Source organism: Orycteropus afer, unplaced genomic scaffold (assembly GCF_000298275.1).
Source record: "Orycteropus afer afer isolate SDZICR_OR568_19922 unplaced genomic scaffold, OryAfe1.0 scaffold00047, whole genome shotgun sequence".
Classification (NCBI taxonomy): Eukaryota; Metazoa; Chordata; class Mammalia; order Tubulidentata; family Orycteropodidae; genus Orycteropus; species Orycteropus afer.
The window spans coordinates 5,310,144-5,331,281 of NW_006921634.1; the positions used below are offsets into that span (position 1 = coordinate 5,310,144).

A 21,138-nucleotide genomic window follows, 5' to 3' on the forward strand; every position below is an offset into this window, starting at 1 on the left:
TATATATATATATATATATATGTATTATATTCATGTATATATTGTCAAATTTAGCTTTCAAATTGTTGCCATTATTATTATGTTTAAATTATGTTATTCAAATCCACTATTATTTTTTGTCTGATTTGTCAAATTTTAAGAAAGATCTTCACTGTGATTGTGGTTTTCTCCCATTCTTCTTGTATTTCAAACAGTTTTTGCTTTACATATTTCAGTGTTCTCAATATTTCAAGGCTTATGGATATTCTATCTTCCTTTTATATTATATGATTTAGCATTATAAATGATCTCACAAATCTAACTTCATGTTTTGTTTGAATTTGACTTTGTTTGACATTAATATTGTCATCCCTGCTTTCTCTTTGTTTACTTTAATCTATAATATGTTTATTAATGCCATATTTTTAACTCTTTAAAATACCATATTAGTTGTGACTCTTGCAAATAGCATATGGTTAAATTAAAATTATATATACTTCAATTGGAAAATCTTTGCCATGAAATAGTGAGAATTTTATGGTCATCAATGCATTGTTGTTTGACCCTTTCTGCTTCCCAACTTTTGTTAGTATGATCTAAATTTCTTTATCCTCTTTTTCTTGTGGAAGTTCTACATCCTATTTTATAAGTTATTTGTTTCCTTATTTTTTGACATTTTCTTCTCATGTATTTTTCTATTGTTATCTTCAATTTTAACTGTAACTTTGACCTCTGTCAACCCTGATAAGAGTTGACCTTTAATGCAGGGATCATCAAATGAAGATGGGTTTCCAAGGCGGTATCACTATGGAAGTAGATTGCCCAACCTTTCTTCAGAGGAGAAAGGTTTCTATACAGAAAAGAATTGTTCAATGTTCAACATTTCAGGAGGTAGCATGATCAAGAAGTGATGGTATTGAAGAAGCAATCCAAGCTTTACTGGAGTCATTAGCAAAAAACAAATCTCCATGAATTGATGGAATAGCAATTGAGATATTTCAACAAATAGATGCAATACTGGAAGCACTTACTTTTTTATGCCAAGAAATTTGGAAGTCAGCTACCTGGCCAACTTACTAGAAGAGATCCATATTGTGCTTATCCCAAAGAAAAATGATCCAACAGAATGAAGAAATTATTGAACAATATCATTAATATCATACACAATTAAACTTTGCTAAAAATAATTTAAAAATGGTTGCAGCAATACATAGGGAACTGCCAGAAATTCAAGCCAGATTGAGAAGAAGATGTGGAATGTGCTGAGGTCAGCTTGGCTGAAAACAGAGAACACCGGAAACATGGTTTACCTGTGTTTTATTGACTATGCAAAGGCATTTGACTGTGTGGATCATAACAAATTATGGATAACATTGCAAGAACAGAAATTCCAGAATACTTAATTGTATTCATGAGCAACCTGTATTTAGACCAAGAGGCAGTCATTCAAACAGAACAAGGGGATATTACATGGTTGAAAATCAGGAAGGGTGTGTGTCAGGGTTACATCCTTTCACCACACTTACTCAATGTGAATTCTGATCAAATAATCCAAAAAGCTGAACTACATGAAAAAGGATTGGAAAAAATTGGAAGACTCCTTCTTGTTGTTGTTGTTATTTGCCGTCGAGTTGGCCCCGACTCATAGCGACCCCTCCTTGGGTTTCCGAGGCAGTATCACTACAGAAGTAGGATTGCCCAACCTTCCTTCCGAGGAGTGGCTGGTGGGTTTGAACCACCAGCCTTCTGGTTAGCAGTCAAGTGCCTTAGGCACTATGCTACCAGAGCTCCTGGAAGACTTCTTAACAACCTGCAATAAGAAGATGGCACAACTTTGCCTGCTGAAAGGATAGATGGCTTGAGGCAGTTACTGATGAAGATCAAAAGCTACAGCCTTCAGTATGGATTCCACCTCAACATAAAACTAAAATCATCACAATTGGACCAATAAGTAACATAATGATAAATAGAGAAAAGATTGAAATTGTCAAAGATTTCATTTTACTTGGATCCAAAATCAACGTCCATGGAAATAGCAGTCAAGAAATCATGCAAGGCCCATGATTTCATTGGGAAAATCTGCTGCAAAAAATCTCTTTAAAGAGTTAAAGAGCAAAGATATCACTTTGAAGACTAAGGTGCACTTGACCCAACCCATGGCACTTTCAATCACCTCATATGCATGTGAAAGCTGGACAATGAACAAGGAAGACCGAAGAATCGAGGCCTTTGAATTATGGCATTAGTGAAGGATACTGAAAATACCACGGACTGCCAGAAGAATGAACAATCTGTCTTGGAAGAAATACAACTGGAATGAACCTTGGAAGCGAGGGTGGTGAGACTTCATCTCTCATACTTTGGACATTTTATCAGGAGCAACCAGTCCTGGAGAAGGATAAAGACTATCATGCTTAGTAAAGTAGAAGGTCAGGAAAAAGAGGAAGACCCTCAACAGGGTAGATTGACACAGTGACTGCAGCAGTTGTCTCAAGCACAGCAACAATTTTGAGGATGGTGGATGACTGGGCAGTGTTTCATTGTGTTGTACATAGGGTTGCTATGAGTCAGAACCAACTCGAGGGCACCTAACAACAACAACAACAACAACAGGCGTTGACTATTGACTTTCTCAATGAAAAAGAATTTAGTTCCTTTTCATGCCTCTATCACATCTTCTGCTCCCAATCCCCTACACACACACACACACACACACACACAATCACATCCTCCCAACATACCATAATTTGGGTTGGATCAATATTCTATTTGCCTTGTAATGACTTTATAAATACTATTCACCTCTGAGCCATATACTATATTGTGATTACTTTTACTTTCCTCCACAACATTTTGTTTTTCCTAGAGTTGATAACTGTCTGATATTTTGCATACACTTATCTTCCTATGTACTTATCATCCTTTACTTGCATAACCCAAACCCTGTTTCATTGCCCAATTGTATAACTCTCCTCTTAAGTCATTCCAGCATATGAGGTATTCTACTAATTCTACTAATTTCAGTCTTCTTGCAGAAACCCTTACTCAGACATGTCACCAGCTCATTTTGTACTGGTTCCTCTCTAACCCTATTGGACAGTTTTTATCTTGGGTTCTCTTTCTTTATATGCAAGAAATTTCTTTTGCTTCTCTCCCTTGTGTTGTATCCCCTGTTTATTGGCCCCATGTCTTCCTGATCCTGAGTTTATTCCCTTGTGTAGGTGGAGCACCTCTTCCACTATCTATATGAATGGGTGCAAAAACCAAAAATGAAACTCACTGCCACCGAGTCAATTCTAACACATACCAACCTTATAGGATAGGGTAGATCTGCCCCATAGGGTTTTCAATGCTGTAAATATGGAGGCAGGCTGCCTCATCTTTCTCCCATGGAGGACCTGGTTGGTTTGAACCACTGACCTTTTGGTTGACAGCCCAATGCTTTGACCACAGTGCCACCAGAGCGATTTACATCCTTAGGATGTAAATTTTTTGGAGATTTTATGTATCTTAAAATGAAGTTTAAGACCATTTGCACTTGTATTTAATTGTTGATTTACTTGAGTGTTGAATTTTAGATTAAAAATAATTTTCCCTCAGAATTTTGAAGCTATCATTCTATTATTTTTTAGCTTTGAAAATAATGTTGTTGAGATGTCTGATACCATTTGATTTATGATCCTTGTTTTAGGTGACCTTTTTGTTTACATATTTTCTTTCTCAGATCTTCTGAGATTAATTTTTCAATCATACTTTGGGTGGATACACTAGTCCCCTTCAATGAGCTCTGTTAATCTGGAAACTCGTATCCTTCAAATATATTTCTTGGATTATTTCTACAACTTTCTCTCTTCTATATTTCTAGTTTTATCTTTCAGGGGTTCTTATTACTAAGATGTTGGACTTTCTGGAATGGTCCTCTAATTTTCTTATCTTTGATATATTTCATCTATTTGGTCTGCATTTTGGGAAATTAACTCAGTTTGTCTTCCAATTTTTTGATTGACCTTTTAATTTCAGCTATTGTAATTTCTAAAATCTCTTCCTGCTCTCCTCATATTCTTTTTATAATATCTGTTCTTGTTTTATAAATGCAGTTAATAAATATATTAATTATAAATTTTTGAAGTTTTTTTCTTCAAAAGATGTTTTCTTGTTTGTATTTGACTTATCTGTCATGTGAGCTACTGTCCTCAAATATATGTGATCCTTGACTGTTTGCTTCTGTTAGAAAGTGGCATATCAGAAAACTGATAGAAAGCTCTAGAATACATGAGTAGTACTTATAGACCATAGTCTTCATTGTATGTATGGTAATCAGGCTAAGCCATTTTATTGCAGAACTCCATGCAGTCTCTTTTATTCTTCTGTGATGAGATTCCAGAGAAAACATTTCTAATCTTCTGACTGGAAGATATAATTTGAACTACCACCATTCTGATAGCTGAGGAGGGAAAAGATGCTAGAGATTTAGAACTGTGCTATGTGACCTCCATTTACTGCCCTGATTTCCACTATAGTGCTCCTACCCTCTACTGTGCCTGATATTCCCCAGCCCATAGTCTTTCTGGTTTACCTTGTCTAGAGAATATGCCTTTGGGAGCTCTGGTAGCGTAGTGCCTAAAGCTGCTAACCAGAAGGCTGGCGGTTCAAACCCACCGGCCACTCCTCAGAAGGAAGGTTGAGCAATCTACTTCTGCCTTGGAAACCCAAGGAGGGGTCACTATGAGTCGGGTCTGACTCGACGGCACATAACAACATAACAGAGAATATACCTTTAGTCTTCTGCCAGTGAAGGGGTCATGGCATCCAGCTGCTTCTCAGACAATACTTCTATTTCTAGACTCACGTTCCAGAAGTACCAAGTCAAGTTGCTTTTTGGCCTATCCACTGCCACCTTAGATTCTAGCTCCCACTATTTTTGTCCTCATGGTTTTACACTTTAAAAACTATCCCCTTGCTTACTTTAGCAGGATCTAGAAAGAGACAAAATTGTTGGATTCATTAATCTTCAACCAAAAGTCATTTTCTCTACTGAATCTTTTAGTCTACTTTTTTTTTTTTTACTTATATCTTAACCATTGATCTTGCTCATAGAATCTCATCAAATGTTTTCTAAAAATCTCAGTACTGCTTCATGAGCCACCAAATCCTTCTTATCTGCAAAAAGTCACATTTTCAAAGAACCAAAGCAGATGAACATTAAAGCATAACTTCTTACATTTGAATTCAGAAATATTCCTTAAAAATAATAGTCTTCTGTGAACCCGTTTTTCTTAACCCTTGAAGTGTGATTTCCTGCTGAGACATACTAATTCAGAATCACAACTTTATTCCTAGTTTCTTGATGAGTTATAGTTTGTATTATAGTTTGTAAAAGCTTTTAAATTTTCTGATGTAAGTAAATATATTGGCAGTTGAATAAATTGTAGTAAAGTATTCTTTGTGCACATTGAAAATCCTTTTTAGTTTGATTGTTCTCTTTCCTTCTGGATGGCCTTTGGTTGTACTTTATCCCACACAGAATAATAAATTTTTTTAAATTGTGATTTGTGTGAAAATTTACACGGCTAATTGGTTTTCCGTTCAACATTCCATACACATCTTGATTTGTAACATTTATTGCAATCCCCACAGAGTAACAGCATTCCTCCTACTTGCTCCCTGTGTTTACCATTTCCACTTGTCCTTCTTTCCTATCACTTTCTGCCTTCCGAGCTTTATCCTTGGGCAAATGCTGCCTTTTTAATTTCATATGGTAGGTTGTTCTAAGTAATGTGTACCTTCCTCATGTTATTCTTCAACATATAGGCCTATCATTTGACTAAAAGTTGAACTACAAGGGTAAGTTCAGTTCCAAGCTGAAAGGCCATGTCTCGGGCAATCTACCAGTAACCCTGGTCTTTTTACTATTTTGAACTTTGTTCCATATTTTTCTCCCACTCTATCCAGGGTCTCTTTTGTGATTCCTTTCAGAGCAGTTAGCAGTGGTAGCTGGGTGCCATCTAGTTCTTCTAGTCTCAGGGTCATGAAGGCTGGGATTTGTGTGTTTCATTAGTCCTTTAGAACACATTTTACCTTGAGTCTTTGGTTTCTTCACTCATCTTTGCTCTGGGCAGGGAGAGAACAATAATTGCACCTTAGATGACCACTCAAAAGCTTTTAAGATCCCAGTCACTACTCACCAAAGTAGGGTGTAGAACATCATCTTTGTGGACTGTGTTATGCGAGTTGACCTTGAAGTCCCCAAGCACAGAGTAATAAAATTTTACAAGTTCTTCTAGTTTCGTGTTTTTCTTAAGAAGAAACAAAGTGAGATAGACCTGGAATCAAATCCTAATATGTCAAACTTGAAGATAAATTTTAAAATCTTAGCACACTGTTGAGTGATTGTAGAAATTCAGTGCATGATTTTCAAAGGAGGGAAGGAAATGAAGAAGAAAGAAAGAGAAGGAGGAAAGGAGGGAAGAGGGAGAAGGAGGGAAGTAGGAGCTTTCTAGGGAATTCAGGACCCAAGGAAAGATGAGGTGGTGAATTTCTTTCTCGTGTCATATGATTTAGACTGGGTACTAGAGGAACTGGCAACCCAGAAACACCAATAGACAGAGATGAAAAAAAAAAAAAAAAATCCCCAAAAAGGTCTTGTCTTTGTAGCCAATGGAACAGAAAAGGGGAAGCCTAGCAAGAAAGTTCATTTATGATCAATAACTGCTCTACTCCAGCCAAACCACAGGAAAAAAAATGCAACCCTACCTCTACCTCTGCTAATAAAGGCCAAGTGCGAAACCTAAACTTCTACCCTTGCCAGACTGCATACAGAGGTCCCAACATCCCTTCTGGGAACATTAGAAAAGGCCCAGTGAAGAGCTAGGACTTTCACCCCCATGACATACTAACAAGGCCCTCTCCCATCTGTGGTGTCAGTGAAGATCATGTGGGAAATCTGGACTTCTACTCACACCATTGTAATAAGGCATCTTTCCCTCTCCTCTCTGGGTGGTATCAGAGGAGGCCTAGTGGAAAATCAGGACTTTCACCACGGCCCAGAAGTAAAGAGGCCACCTACCTCTCACTGATGTTACTGGAAGCCATGTAAGAAACATTAGGCACCTCTTCCTCTACCAGCCAGGGTGCTACCAGTGAAGGACAAGTGAGGTGCCTGGACTCCTGCCTCTACCCAGGAGTTATGAAGAGCCCCTCCCCACCAAGTATCAATAGAGTCTGAATTGAAAACCTGAATTTCCACCATCACCTAGCAATAAATTTTCCTACCAGAGCATTGGCAGAAGAGTCTGCTAAAACATAAGATTTAAATATGATCCAGGGTTTCATAACACAATACTTAAAATATCTAGGTTTCGGTTAAAAGTAATTCACCATACCAAGAACCAGGAAGACATAAATTTGAATGAGAAAAGACAATCAATGGACACTAACACTGAGATGACATAGACCTTAGAATTATCTGAGAAGGATTTTAAAATAGCCGTCATAAAGGTGCATCAACAAGCAATCGTGAACACACTTGAAACCAATTAAAAATCAAAATTTCATTAGTCAATCACAGAAGGACAAATATAGTATTAGTTCATTATTGTAAAAAGTCAAGGAAAGGTTTATATATGGAAGGAAATTCCTTTGTTGGTTACTAGGAGGGGAAGGGAGGGAACACTGCAAAAAAAAAAAAAATCCATTGACCCATGTTACTTTAGTTTTGTGTTTTTCAGTGTACATAAATTATATTCCAATAAAATGCATTTTTTAAAAAATCAAAATTTCAGCAAAAAAAATAGACTATATAAACAGGAAACAATTGAGAATTTTAGAAATTAAATTTACCATAACCAAACTAAAACACTAAAAAATTTTACAACTGAAAGATACAATATTGTTAGGTGCCATTGAGTCGGCTGTGACTCATAGCAAACCTATGCAAATTAGAACAAAACACTGCCCGGTGCTGTGCCAGCCTCACAATCCTTGCTATACTGGAGCCCATCATTGCAGCCATTGTGTCAATCCATCTTGTTGAGGGCCTTTCCCTTCTTCGTTGACCCTCCACTTTACCAAGCATGATATCCTTCTCCAGGGAATGGTCTCTTCTGACAACATGACCAAAGTAGGTGAGACGAAGTCTGGCCCCTCTCACTTCCAAGGAGCGTTCCAGCTACACTTCATCCAGGACAGATTTGTTAGTTCTTTTAGCAGTCCATGGTACTTTCAGTATTCTTCACCAACACCACAAGTCAAAAACTCTTCTTGGGTCTTCCTTATTCATTGTCCATGTCTTACATGCATATGAGGCAATTAAGAATATCATGGCTTGGGTTGGGCACACCTTAGTCTTCAAAGAGACATCTTTGTTCTTCACTACTTGAAAGAGGTCTTTTGCAGCAGATTTACCCAGTGCAATATGTCATCTGATATCTTGACTGTTGCTTCCATTGGTGTTGATGGTAGAACCAAGTAATATGAAGTCCTTGACAACTTCAATCTTTTCTCCATTTATCATGAAGCTGTTTATTGGACCAGTTGTGAGGATTTTTGTTTTCTTTATACTGAGGTATAATCCATGCACACTGTAGTCTTTAATCTTCATCAGTAAGTGCTTCAAGTCATCCTCACTTTCAGCAAGCAAAGTTGTGTCATCTGCATATCACAGGTTGTTAATGATTTTTCCTCCAATCCTGTTGCCACAGTCTTCCTCATATAATCCAGCTTCTCAGATTATTTGCTCATCATACAAGTTGAATAAATATGGTGAAAGGATACAATCTTGATGCACTCCTTTCCTGATTTTGAACCATGCAATATCCCCTTGTTCTATTCGAATGACAGCCTCCTGGTCTATGTACAGGTTCCTTATGAGTACAATTACGTGTTCTGGAATTCCCATTCTTCACAATGTTATCCATAACTTGTTATGATCCACAGAATCAAATAATTTTGCATAGTCAATAAAACAATAAACATCTTTCTGGTATTCTTTTCTTTGAGCCAAGATCCGCCTGACATCAGCAATGATATCCCTCATTCGACGTCCTCTTCTAAATTCAGCTTGCATTTCTAGAAGATCTTTGTCAATATACTGTTGCAACTGTTTTGAATTATCTTCAGTAAGATTTTACTTACATGTGATATTAATGATATTGTTCGATCATTTCCACATTCTGTGGTGTGGTTGTTCAGTTTGTGTGTGAACTTGGCTGGACGTGGTTGAGTGGCTGGGAAGCTGGATGTAGTATTCCCCATGATGAGACTGGTAATCACCTCCATGGTGGAATCTACTGTGAGCAGCTGAATAGCTGCCTTAGGGAATGTGGTCTGCTTCCTGTATATAAGCAGAAGCCTTGGGGCATGGTCTCTAGCTTATGGAATGCTTGGACCCTGCATGTAGCCATGTCGTTCAGCAGCCCGCCATGCTCTGCTGACCTTGGGACTTACGATGTACTTAGATTAATCGCCTTCCATGTGGTTTGGCAACATCAGGACTGTGCCTTTTTACTTGTTAACCTGGGGTTTGTCAGCCTCAGCAGCCAGCAGCTGTCTGAGTGAAGAAACGCCTCTAGCTCCAGTGGGCCAGGAGCAGGAGGCAGAGCTGGACTCCAAGATTGAGGGGCTTTCACACAGCCCCTAGAGCCTGGCACTTTGAACTTGGGCTTAAAGCCTCCAAACTGTGAGAGAATAAACTCCTGTTTGTTAAGGTCATCCCATTTGTGGTATATATTCCTGTCAGAGTGGCAGTAGGTAACCAGAACATGTGGGATCACCTTTCTTTGGAATGGGTACACATATGGATCTCTTCCAGTCAGTTGGCCAGGTAGTTGTCTTCCAAATCTTGGCATAGCCAAGTGAGTGCCTTCAGTGTAGCATCCATTTGTTGAAACATCTCAGTGGGTATTCTGTCAATTGTTGGAGCCATGTTCTTCACCAATTCCTTCAGTGCAGCTTTGACTTCTTCCTTCAGTACCACTGGTTCTTGCTCATATGCCACCTCCTGAAATGGATGAATATTGACCGATTCTTTTCGGTATAGTGCCTGTGTATTCCTTCTATCTTCTTTTGATGTTTCTTGCATCATTTAATATTTTGCCCATAGACTCTTTCAATATTTCAACTCCAGGCTTAAATTTTTCCTCAGTTCTTTCAGCTTAGGAAATGTTCTTCCCTTTTGGTTTTCTAACTCCAGGTCTTTGAACATTTCATTCTAATAATTGACTGTCTTCTCAAGCTGCTTTTGACATCTTCTGTTTGGCTCTTTTATCTAGTCATTTCTTCCATTTGCTTTAGGTATTCTCCTCAAAGGCAAGTTTCAGAGTCTCTTCTGACATCTATTTTGATCTTTTCTTCCTTTCCTTTCTTTTTAATGATTTTTCCCATTGCTTTCTTGATGGATGATATTCTTGATGTCATCCCACAATTCTTCTGGTTTTTGGTCATTAGTGTTCAATGTATCAAATCTATTCTTTAGATGGTCTCTAAATTCAGGAGGGATATATTGCAGGTTATATTTTGGCTCTCGTGGACTTGTTTTAATTGTCTTCAACTTGAACTTGAACTTGCATATGAGCAACTGATGGTCTGTTCCACAATCAGTTCCTGGCCTTGTTTTGGCTGAAGATACTGTGCTTCTCCATCACCTCTTGCCACAGATGTCATCAATCTGATTCCTGTGTGTTCCATCTGATGAAGTCCATGTGTATAGTAGTTGCTTATGTTGTTGAAAAAAGGTATTTGCAATAAATAGGTCATTGGACTTGCAAAATTCTATCATGCGATCTCCAGCATTATTTCTATGACCAAGCCTAAATTTTCCAACTACTGGTGATTCTTCTTTGTTTCCAACTTTTGCATTCCAGTCACCAGTGATAATCAACACATCTTGTTTGCATGTTTGGTCAATTTCAGACTGCAGAAGTTGGTAGAAAGATACAATAATGAAGATAAAAAACACAATACATAAGCTCAACAACAGAATGGAGAAGACAGGGTAAAATTGTTATCCTCATGTGTACGTTGCAGTCTCTCATCAGATAGAACTTTTGGTGAGAACAAATTTAAATTGCCCTAGAGATTTCAAAGGGGCCACATGTTCATTGGTAATTTCAGAACCAAAGCTAAGGTATGGACAGATAAGCATTTATTTATTATTAATTATAATTACATGTATTTGTATTCCAGATATATAACTTTATGAGGATAGTGAAGCTATTTATATTTCTAGATAATTGTAATTATCACCCTGGGTAAAAAGGGTTTGTGCAGGCTAGTATGGTAGCATAGTGCCTAAGGCACTTGACTGCTAACCAGAAGGTTGGCAGTTCAAACCCACCAGCCACTCTTCGGAAGGAAGGTTGGGCAATCTACCTCCATAGTGATACTGCCTGGGAAACCCAAAGAGGGGTCACTATGACTCGGGGCTGACTTGATGGCACATAACAACAACAACAACAGTATTTCACTACAGGGAGTCCCCCATGTACAACTAGGTTCTATTCTGATGATTCTGTTGTAAGCCAGTTCTGACATAAATTGAATACCTCATTTTTTTTTTCAGTTTTCATTATCATTGCCTTTTATTATCAGTATCTTTGTAATTCCAATCTTTATTTCTCTTTGAGGTTGGAAATGTTACATATAAACTTACAGATATATTTTTATACATACATACATAAAAAAAACTTACTCCACCAATGAAGAAGAGTTGGACAACATTGGCATTTTGTCAGCTGTGATAATAGCTCCACTTGTGTAAGGTTCTGGATCTTCTAGATATCCCTGGGAATGAAGATTGTGTTTCTAGTCAGAAAATGAGAGTTTTGTGTATGGCCCCTTTCTTTTTATTTTCATAGATTTTGCAGTAATACCTCACTCCCTCCCAAATATGCCTATTGACTTTAGCAAAGCGATCAGCATTTGGATCTATGTTTTCAAGCAGCTGAAGGCCCTGATTTAGTTTAGAAAACTAAACTATACGACAGTGTTTTGAACATTAAGTCATAAAACTTAACATCTGTGAGTGAACATCTGAGAATAACATCAACAAATTATGTGTTGCAACATTGTATATAGAACATATTCTTAATGATCAGATGTACAAGAAAAAACAAAATGGATGGTCTTAAGTGCCGTTCACCATAACTCGAATACTTCATAAGTCAAGGACTACCTGTATTGTCTTACTTAGTTCAATCAGTGGAACAAGATGTTCTTAGAATATGAAAAGCTACTATAAAAAAAAAAATTCAAGAAAAAGTTGACCTGTAATGTAGGCATTTTAACAGATTGTTCACTCTTTATGACGTAAAAATTTTTAAATTTGTATATACCTTTTAAATTTTTTCTGATGGAAGTTAAACACTGGTAGGGACTTGGAGGTCATGGCTTTGCATTTTTTTCTATAAATGCTTTCCTTTGATGATTATGATGAAGGCTTTAGAATAAGGCCTTTATAGATACATTTAAACATACTTTCTTGAATTAGTGAGGCTTATTCCTCTTTCAAACACCAATCTTATGCTCATTGTAAATGAGAGAATAAATGAGAAAGGAGTGAATATGAGACACTGTTTCTATTATTCCGTAAAAATAGGTATTATTAATATTGCTAAGACTGATGGTCTGTTCCACAATCAGTTCCTGGCCTTGTTTTGGCAGAAGATAATGTGCTTCTCCATCACCTCTTGCTGCAGATGTCATCAGTCTGATTCCTGTGTGTTCCATCTGATGAAGTCCACATGTATAGTAGTTGCTTATGTTGTTGAAAAAAGGTATTTGCAATTAATAGGTCATTGGACTTGCAAAATTCTGTCATGCGATCTCCAGCATTATTTCTATGACCAAGCCTAAATTTTCCAACTACCGGTGATTCTTCTTTGGTCAGCAAACACCAATGATGATAGTAAATAACATTTTTTTGGAGAACAAAAAAAGTGCTTGAGTAAACTTGTTATTTTTAACCTATGTTTCAATAATTAATTTTGGAAAGGTAACCATGAAACCATGACCTAAAGTTCATAAAGTGAAAGATATATTACTTTATACACACACACACACACACACACACACACATATATATAAAACAGGTTTATCCTTTATATACATAGATATATAAGATAATATATCTTTCACTTTATTGTTTTAGGAGAGACAGTCCATTAACAAGCAGGCTGGCTTCAGAGACATGTCTGAGAAAGTAGTCTCTAGGATCTCTCCTGGAACCTCTCCGCACTTTGTCCTATTTAAGTTTATGGGTCTGTGGGCCACCATGAGAGAGTTGAATTCTGTTTAGTGTATCATTGAAATTATACATGTAGAAGTTGTTGAACTGGTGTATCTTCTGCTGTGTATTCTCAACAACAAAAATAAAATAAATTATAGAAAAATTTATTTAGTATAACTTATTAACAAAGACAAGTAAATATGTGACACATATTAGGATGGATTTTATTCAAATAATTTGAAAAAGTTAATATATGATTACTCATCAGTCTTTTGGAAGCTCATTTTCTTAGAATAGTCCATGTTGCAGGCAATAGTCTCCTTTTTGTCTTCTTTTCTTTTCTCTTTTCATCAGTGATGGGTAGGCTGACCCTACCTCCCAGTTTGCCCAAAACAATTACTGTTAACAATTACTGTTTATTAGTGCCTTTTTCACTTTCAAAAATATTCCAATATCCAGCCGACTCAGGATCATAGTACTGGGGGACACAAGAGTCAATTGGCACAACAAATTACGTAAAAAATCTTGTTCCAAACCTATATTGGTGAGTAGCAACTGGGATCTTAAAAGCTTTCAAGCAGCCTTCTAAGATTCAGCTAATGGTCTCCTGTCATCAGAAGTGAAGAAGAGTGCAAAAAAACAAGGGCATTTGGAAGCAATCAGCCCTAAGATATGGTGGACCTCAAGACCGGAAGAACTAAATGGTGCCTGGCTACCAATGCCAGCTACTCAAGAAAGGATCAAAACTGGAGATCCTGGATAGATTGGGAGGAAAAATGTGGAAAAAATCCAAAAACTCAATAATGACTAGAATTACTGGTCAGATGGACTCTGGTGGGACCCCCCAATACTATGGCCCTGGGATATACTTCAGGCCTGGAATGAAAGGGAAAAAAAAAATCCTGATTTAGACAAGAAATTATAATGTCATCATATTGGTTTGATGAAGATCTTCCCTTTTAAGAACCAGCATGTAAGCTCATATGTTAGAGGACTTTGGAGTAAGGACTTTGGGGCTGTGAAACTTGCTCTGGGCCTTCCCTGTATATGTCCATGGACCTTACCCTGTCTCTTTCTAATGTCTCTTCCATTTCCCTGCCCCCTTCCAACACACTTACTCCCATTACCACCATTTTTAAGGAGCTCTGGGGGTGTAGTGGTTAAGGCATCTGGCTGCTAACCAGAAAGTTGGTGGTTCAAACCCACCAGCTGCTCTGTGGAAGAAAAATGAGGTGGTCTGCTTCCTTAAAGATTTACAGCTTTGCAAACCCAAAGGGGGTTGCTACTAGTTGGAATCAGCTCAATGGCAGTAAATGACCATCATTTTATATCATCAGTTTTCTATTTTGCTCCCTCTTCATCTCCAAATCTGGTATCCTGAATTTTGACTCTAAACTTCCCAAACTGGTATGTCACCTTGCAGCTCTTAGCATGCCCCCCTCTCCCTCTGGCTTACTGTATTCAGACCTCTCTGACCCCAGGATCCTTCTCTTAGAAATGGCTCCCAAGGATGAACCCAATTGTAGGACTAAGATTTTCATGTCTTAAATAGTTGTGTATCAGACACAACCTACCCAGTCTCCAAAGCTGGAAGACTCAGAGGATTTTTCCTCTTAAATCCTAAACTTCTCTTTAGCTAATAATACATATTTTACAGAGATTTATGAGAGGAAAATAGCACAGTATTAATCAGCATTTGCCTTGACTAACTGAAGAAATGAAACTATAAACAAATAATGTTAGTGCCAAGCTATGTGAAGGAAGTGAGACCAAGCCTTTCATATTTTATTTTAAAGTTCATTAGATTTAGGAGCACATATTGATGCTAGTGAGACAGCCCGACAGCTATTAATCATCTCTGAGAACAAAAGGTCTACTAAAAGATTGGACAATAGAATTTAAAAGGAAAAATTGAGTTTGACAAAAAGCTAAGCTTGATGTAAACAGAGTTTTACTGAATCGCAGATAAGAATCTGGAAGAGATTCTTCGTGGTTTGTGAGCAACTAGTAAAGGAAGCAGTGGCCACCAGGGCTCAGGGTGGATGCCCCCTGACCACTGCATACAAAACCAGTCTCATTTCACAGAGTTATATACTGATGAATCAGGGAAACAAAATAGAAAAAATTTTATTTGGGCTTTGGCATGCCATTTTACAGGGCTTGTCATATTTTTATGAGAAAGAAAGAGAAAGATGCAAAATTAAGTGAATTAGTGAATTAGTATCTGATTATAATAACAAAAATAATCAATGGCTTATTGTCCCACGAAGGACTTAGTAGTGGAATGCCATAAGGCTCTGTCTTCCACTCTGTACTTTATGATATCTTATTAATGACTTGGATGAATACACACACACACACACACATATATGTGTATATATATGTATGAGTACGTGTGTGTGTGTGTGTAATGCTTATCAAGTTCACAGATGAGACAAAACTGGGAGATAAAATGAATATATTCTGACAGAAACAGGATCCTAAAATATAAGCTCAGCTGATATCTCCTTTAGGAAGACTCTCAGGATAGCCCACTTTCTCCAAGCCTGTGCTCAATAGCTGTCTTTCCTATTCCCAGAATAGCCTGCATTTGTTTAGCAGTCTCTTATTGTGTCTGCCTGCCTTTCAAGTCTCTCTGTGCAGATTGGTCTTGTGTCTCTATTTCCTCATACCTCGCACAGTGAGTAGTAGTTACTTAATGAATGTTTGCTGAAAGAACCAGTGATGATAACCCACACTGAAAGGCTGAAACTATCAAATGGAAATTTAATAAGGATAAATATAAAATCCTGCACTTGGATCCCCAGCAAATAAATAAATAAATAAGCACAAGATAGTGAATAAGTGGCATGCATGAAAAAGAAATAAGGTTTTTAGACAAGAATAAACTCTTCTTCAAATAGTATGATATCGTGTCTTTACCAACTTCCACTCCAAAGATTTAAGAGTCCTTCTCTGAGCTGAATAGGCAAGAACTGTTGTATAATGTTAAGTCTTGAATGGTATATGTCAAGGAGGAAATTGACAAACAAGAACTTGTTCAGAGGAGAACCACTAGGACTATGAAATCTTACCATCGTCATTCATTTCTTCATTCATTCAACAAATGTTTATTAAGCATCCAGTATTTTCCAGGCAGTGTAGTAGGTATTATATAGAGTGATGGGCGGGGGGAGAGTAATCTCTAGTAGCAACTGAAGGGAATAAAGACATTTGTGGAAATAAATGAAGACAACTCAAATGAGCACAAATGAAGGCTTTTTATTCAGTTTGGCTGCTATCCAGGTCAGCAGTTCAAACCCACCAGCCGCTCCGTGAAAAAGATGAGGCAGTCTGCTTCCATAAAGATTTGCAGCCTTGGAAACCCTTTGGGGGAGTTCTCTGTCCTATAGGGTTGCTATGAGTTGGAATCGACTCTATGGCAGTGGGTGGTGGTTGTTTATTGTTTCTGTAGCAAGGAAGTCAGCCACCACCATTTATGCTTGGCAAACTCAAAGAAAGGCAGGGGAGTGGAAAAGCTTTAGAGTAAACAAAAAAGAACACTTCAGGTATACTTTAGAGGTTATTGGCATGGGGAACCTGGAGACTGGCTAACTAGAAGCAGAGCATGTTATGTAGTTTGGGGAGCATATTTGGGTTTTTCTGGTTGGGCCTGAGTTGGAAGTTGGGGGAAGAAAAGGGAAGTGGCAGTCATTGACCAAGTTTGAACTGTTATGATTTGGCTTCCCAGGCTGGTTGCTCAGAGGTTTGAAGAGGTTATGATTTGGCTTCCCAGGCTGGTTGCTCAGAGGTTGTGGGTCATAGTTCTGTTGTCATATATGGTCTAGCCATTGTTCATTTGTTTATTCAGTCTCTCATACTGAACATTGAAAAAAGAAGATTCAGGGAAGAGTCAGGAGGTACATTGATAACTGTATTCACCACATTGATAATTCAGGTACTTTAAAGTCTATCATTTTGTAAATGCATTTGTTTTGCAAGGGATAAAAATAGGGCCAGTGGCTTGAACAAGAAAAAGTCTTTCAATTCAATACAGATAGACCTCAAAGATATTGTGGGTTCATTTCCAGACCACTGAAATAAAGCAAATAACACAATAAAGTGAGTCACATAAATGTCTTAGTTTCCAAATGCATATAAAAGTTATCTTTACACTATAGTATAGTTTGTTGAGTATGCAATAGCATTATGAAAAAGTTTGAAATATTGTAAGAACTGCCAAAATGTGACACAAAACAAGCTTAATGCTGTTGGTAAAATGGCCCTGATAGACTTTTTCAACAATACACCGGGTTACCACATACCTTCAATTTGTAAAAAATGCAGTATCTGCAAAGTGCAATAAAGCAAAATGCAGTAAAATGTGTGCCTGTGTAAGGAAGAACTTCTAAACTGATTACTATATAAGTATAATCTCAGACAATGGTTACCTGTTACTAGAAGAATTCAGACCTAGACTAGACAACATCTTGACAGTAATACTGAAAAAAAGATCATAAACTTTGTCATATATAAGAATCACTTGATATTTTTCTTATCAGTGGAACGAATAGAGAATCTTGGGCTCTGTCCTAGACCTACTGACTCTGATCAATATGGTATGATAGATGATTCTCTAAAGAAACACTTGTGGAAAGAATGTAAACACAGATGGATAGTTGAACTAGGTGGCTTCTGTGATTCCTGCTACCCGAAGAGTCTAAGATTCTAACTTTTGCTTAGCACAGTCACACAGGAAATGAACCACTCATTTATTTAACAATATTGATTGAGTAACTTAAAGTATACCCACATTCTACTTTTGGTCTACATTGTAACTCTATTAGTATAGTGCATTCTTGCATGCTAAAGAGACAGAAATAAAAATAACATATGCATTCTTCAAAGATTTATTGAGCATCCACTATGTGCAGGAGCATTCTAGGCTTTGTAAGATGGTGATAAACAAGTCTGATCTAGTCCTTGATTGTTCAGAGCTTACACAAGCAGAAAAAAAGACAAATTTAGAGTAAAGGGTGGTACATGTTGTTACGCAAAAGAGAAAACGGCGTGGAAACAGCAGATCATAGTTCTGTTTTTATCCCCATATCGTAGCTCCAATTAAAATTTAATTAGGTTATTTGTAGAGAAATTAGTACTTTCTTTCTTCAGATTTGCTTTAGATTTTAACTAAAAATTGGCACTTTCGGCCTTATCCCAAGAAAGCTAAAAGAAAGCTTCAAAATGGCACTTTGTAATTAAAACCTCTTTAATCAAAATTGGAGAGTCTACTGTTGAATAAATTAATCAAAGGGATATCTCTTATTCAGGTTGACTCTCAGTATCTTAGAAAGTGATTCTGAAAACTCAGAATTCTTCTGGTTGTAATGCTTGTTTCTAAATGGTTGCAATGGAAATAATTTGTACTGTATTTTTCAAGCAAGTTCTTATTCACAATACCATGTCTTTTGTTGTGTAGCATACAGGAAGGGGCATAATATTGGAAGCAGCTGCCGAGGATCTAGTTCTAGCTCTAGTCTGGCTCTTCCACCAATACACTTTATGACCTTGGAGTTTTCCAGGTCTCAGATTTTTTTTTTTTTTTTTTTCAAAATGCTAACTGATCCTTAATTAGCACTAGAATTCTGATTTGGTAGAACTAAAAGGAGGAAATGATATCATTTTGCACCTGTCTCTCCTTCCTGCCTTTTCCAGGGTCTCAGATTTTTTTTTTTTTTTTTTCAAAATGCTAACTGATCCTTAATTAGCACTAGAATTCTGATTTGGTAGAACTAAAAGGAGGAAATGATATCATTTTGCACCTGTCTCTCCTTCCTGCCTTTTCCCAGGCACAGAAATATATTAGAAGCACCATTACTACCATTGAGTGGATGCTGAAAAAACCTCCTTTGCTAATCTGTACATCTGTGTCTTGAGTTTCAAATATCACCTGTTTATCCAATTTGAATGGCAAGACTAAATGCCAGGTCCCTAGGGAATAGTTCGGTTCCTTTGAAGGAGAACCCTGACCTAAGTAGAAATTCTGTTAACAAGGATCTTGTTTCAAGCACGGTAAAAACAAAAAACCAAACTCAATGCTGTCGAGTCAGATCTGACTCATAGAGACCCCCCCTTGGACTTCCAAGGCAGTATCTCTACGGAAGTAGATTGCTCAACCTTCCTTCCGAGTAGACCTTCCTAAAAAATAAATAGATAAATACAAACCAGTTGCTGTTGAGCTGATTCTACGCACAGAGACCTCGCATGTGTCAGAGTAGATAACATTTTCAGCGGCTGATGTTTTGGAAGTAAATCATCAGTCATTTTTTCTGAGGTGCCTCTGAGTGGATGTAAATTCAAACTACCACCTTTCCACTTAGCAGCCATGTGCATTAACCATTTGTGCCACCCAGGGACTTTGTAGACACTCCTGTTGTTGTTGTTGTTAGGTGCAGTCAAGTCATCTCCAACTCATAGCAACCTTCTGTACAACAGAACGAAACACTGCCCAGTCCTGTGCCAACCTTGTGATCCTTGCTATATCTGAGCCCGTTGTTGGAGCCACTATGTCAATCCATCTTATTGAGGGCCTCCCCCTTTTTCGTTGACCCTCCACTTTATCAAGCATGATATCCTTCTCTAGGGATCCCTTTTGACAACATGACCAAAGTAGTGCAATCAGCCACCATATTTGAGCAGGGCAACACTGTTTCTGACTCTACTTATCAAGAGATTTGGTTGCTATGCAATGTGCATGCTGCCCTTGTTTTCTAAGAGGGAGGTTAAGATTCTAGTAGGGCATCAACCTTTTATTTTTTTTCCTTCTGGTTACTGCCCCAGTTCACCCACATTTTACAAATTCAGATCCATTCTAGTTTGACTTTGTTGGCTATGACTGAACTGAGAAAAACCAGTTTGAAGTCCTGGTCCCTTCTAACAACATGACCAAAGTAGGTCGGATGAAGTCTGGCCATTCTCACTTCCAAGGAGGATTCCGGCTGCACTTCTTCCAGGTCAGATTTGTTAGTTCTTTTAGCAGTCCATGGTACCTTCAGTATTCTTTACCAACACCACAACTCAAAGATAGCAACTCTTCTTGGGTCTTCCTTATTCATTGTCCAGTTCTTACATGCATATGAGGTGATTGATAATACCATGGCTTGGGTTAAGCACACCTTAGTCTTCAAGGAGACATCTTTCCTTTTCAGCACTTAAAAGAGGTCTTTTGCAGCATATTTGCCCAATACAATATGTCATCTGATGTCTTGACTGCTGCTTCCATTGGTATTGATTGTAGAACCAAGTACTACAAAGTTTTGGACAACTTCAATCTTTTCTACATTTATCATGATGCTGCTTATTTAGTGGACACTCCTAGACCCATGATATCACACTACTTATCTAAGTAATGGTGTCTCCATTGTTTAAACACTCATACAATGGCCCCACCTGCCTAGTCAATTTCCTTCCAAACTGACACCAGAGAGATCATGCCAAGTTCCCTTGCTTGAGGAGCAGCACTATAGCCCAGTTAGCACCCTTGGATCTGGGGTTACCTAGCCCAGGCTTGCTCTTCTATCCCTACCACACCAGGAAAGCAGTCTTAATTTGCCTGCATTCAGACCTTCTGAAGTTATAATAGACATAGGTACATGTACATTTACATGTAAGAGCATCAATCCTTAACTTTCTTACCGTTTTTCATAATTATCATTTTCCCTAGAATTAGCCAACCGTAAAAAAAAAATGTTATTTTCAAAAATTGTATATACATTGTTATACGTTGTTAGCACTGAAATTAGTTTTAGTTTTAATTTTTAAGAATTGGCCTCTCGGGGACCAGATTTGCTGGTCCAATGGAGCCTGTGTAACCACTGAGACTATGGCCCCTAGTTGCCCTTCAGGTCTGGAATTGAACCCACAACTGTGGTTTCCAGCCAAACAAAGTACAGGCATGT

General features: G+C 37.7%; 1 protein-coding gene across 1 annotated transcript in view; it reads left to right on the forward strand.

Moving 5' to 3' along the window:
• Window positions 1–21,138, forward strand: part of DEUP1 (deuterosome assembly protein 1) — a 128,165-nt gene that overhangs the window by 10,115 nt on the left and 96,912 nt on the right. The window lies entirely within an intron of this gene.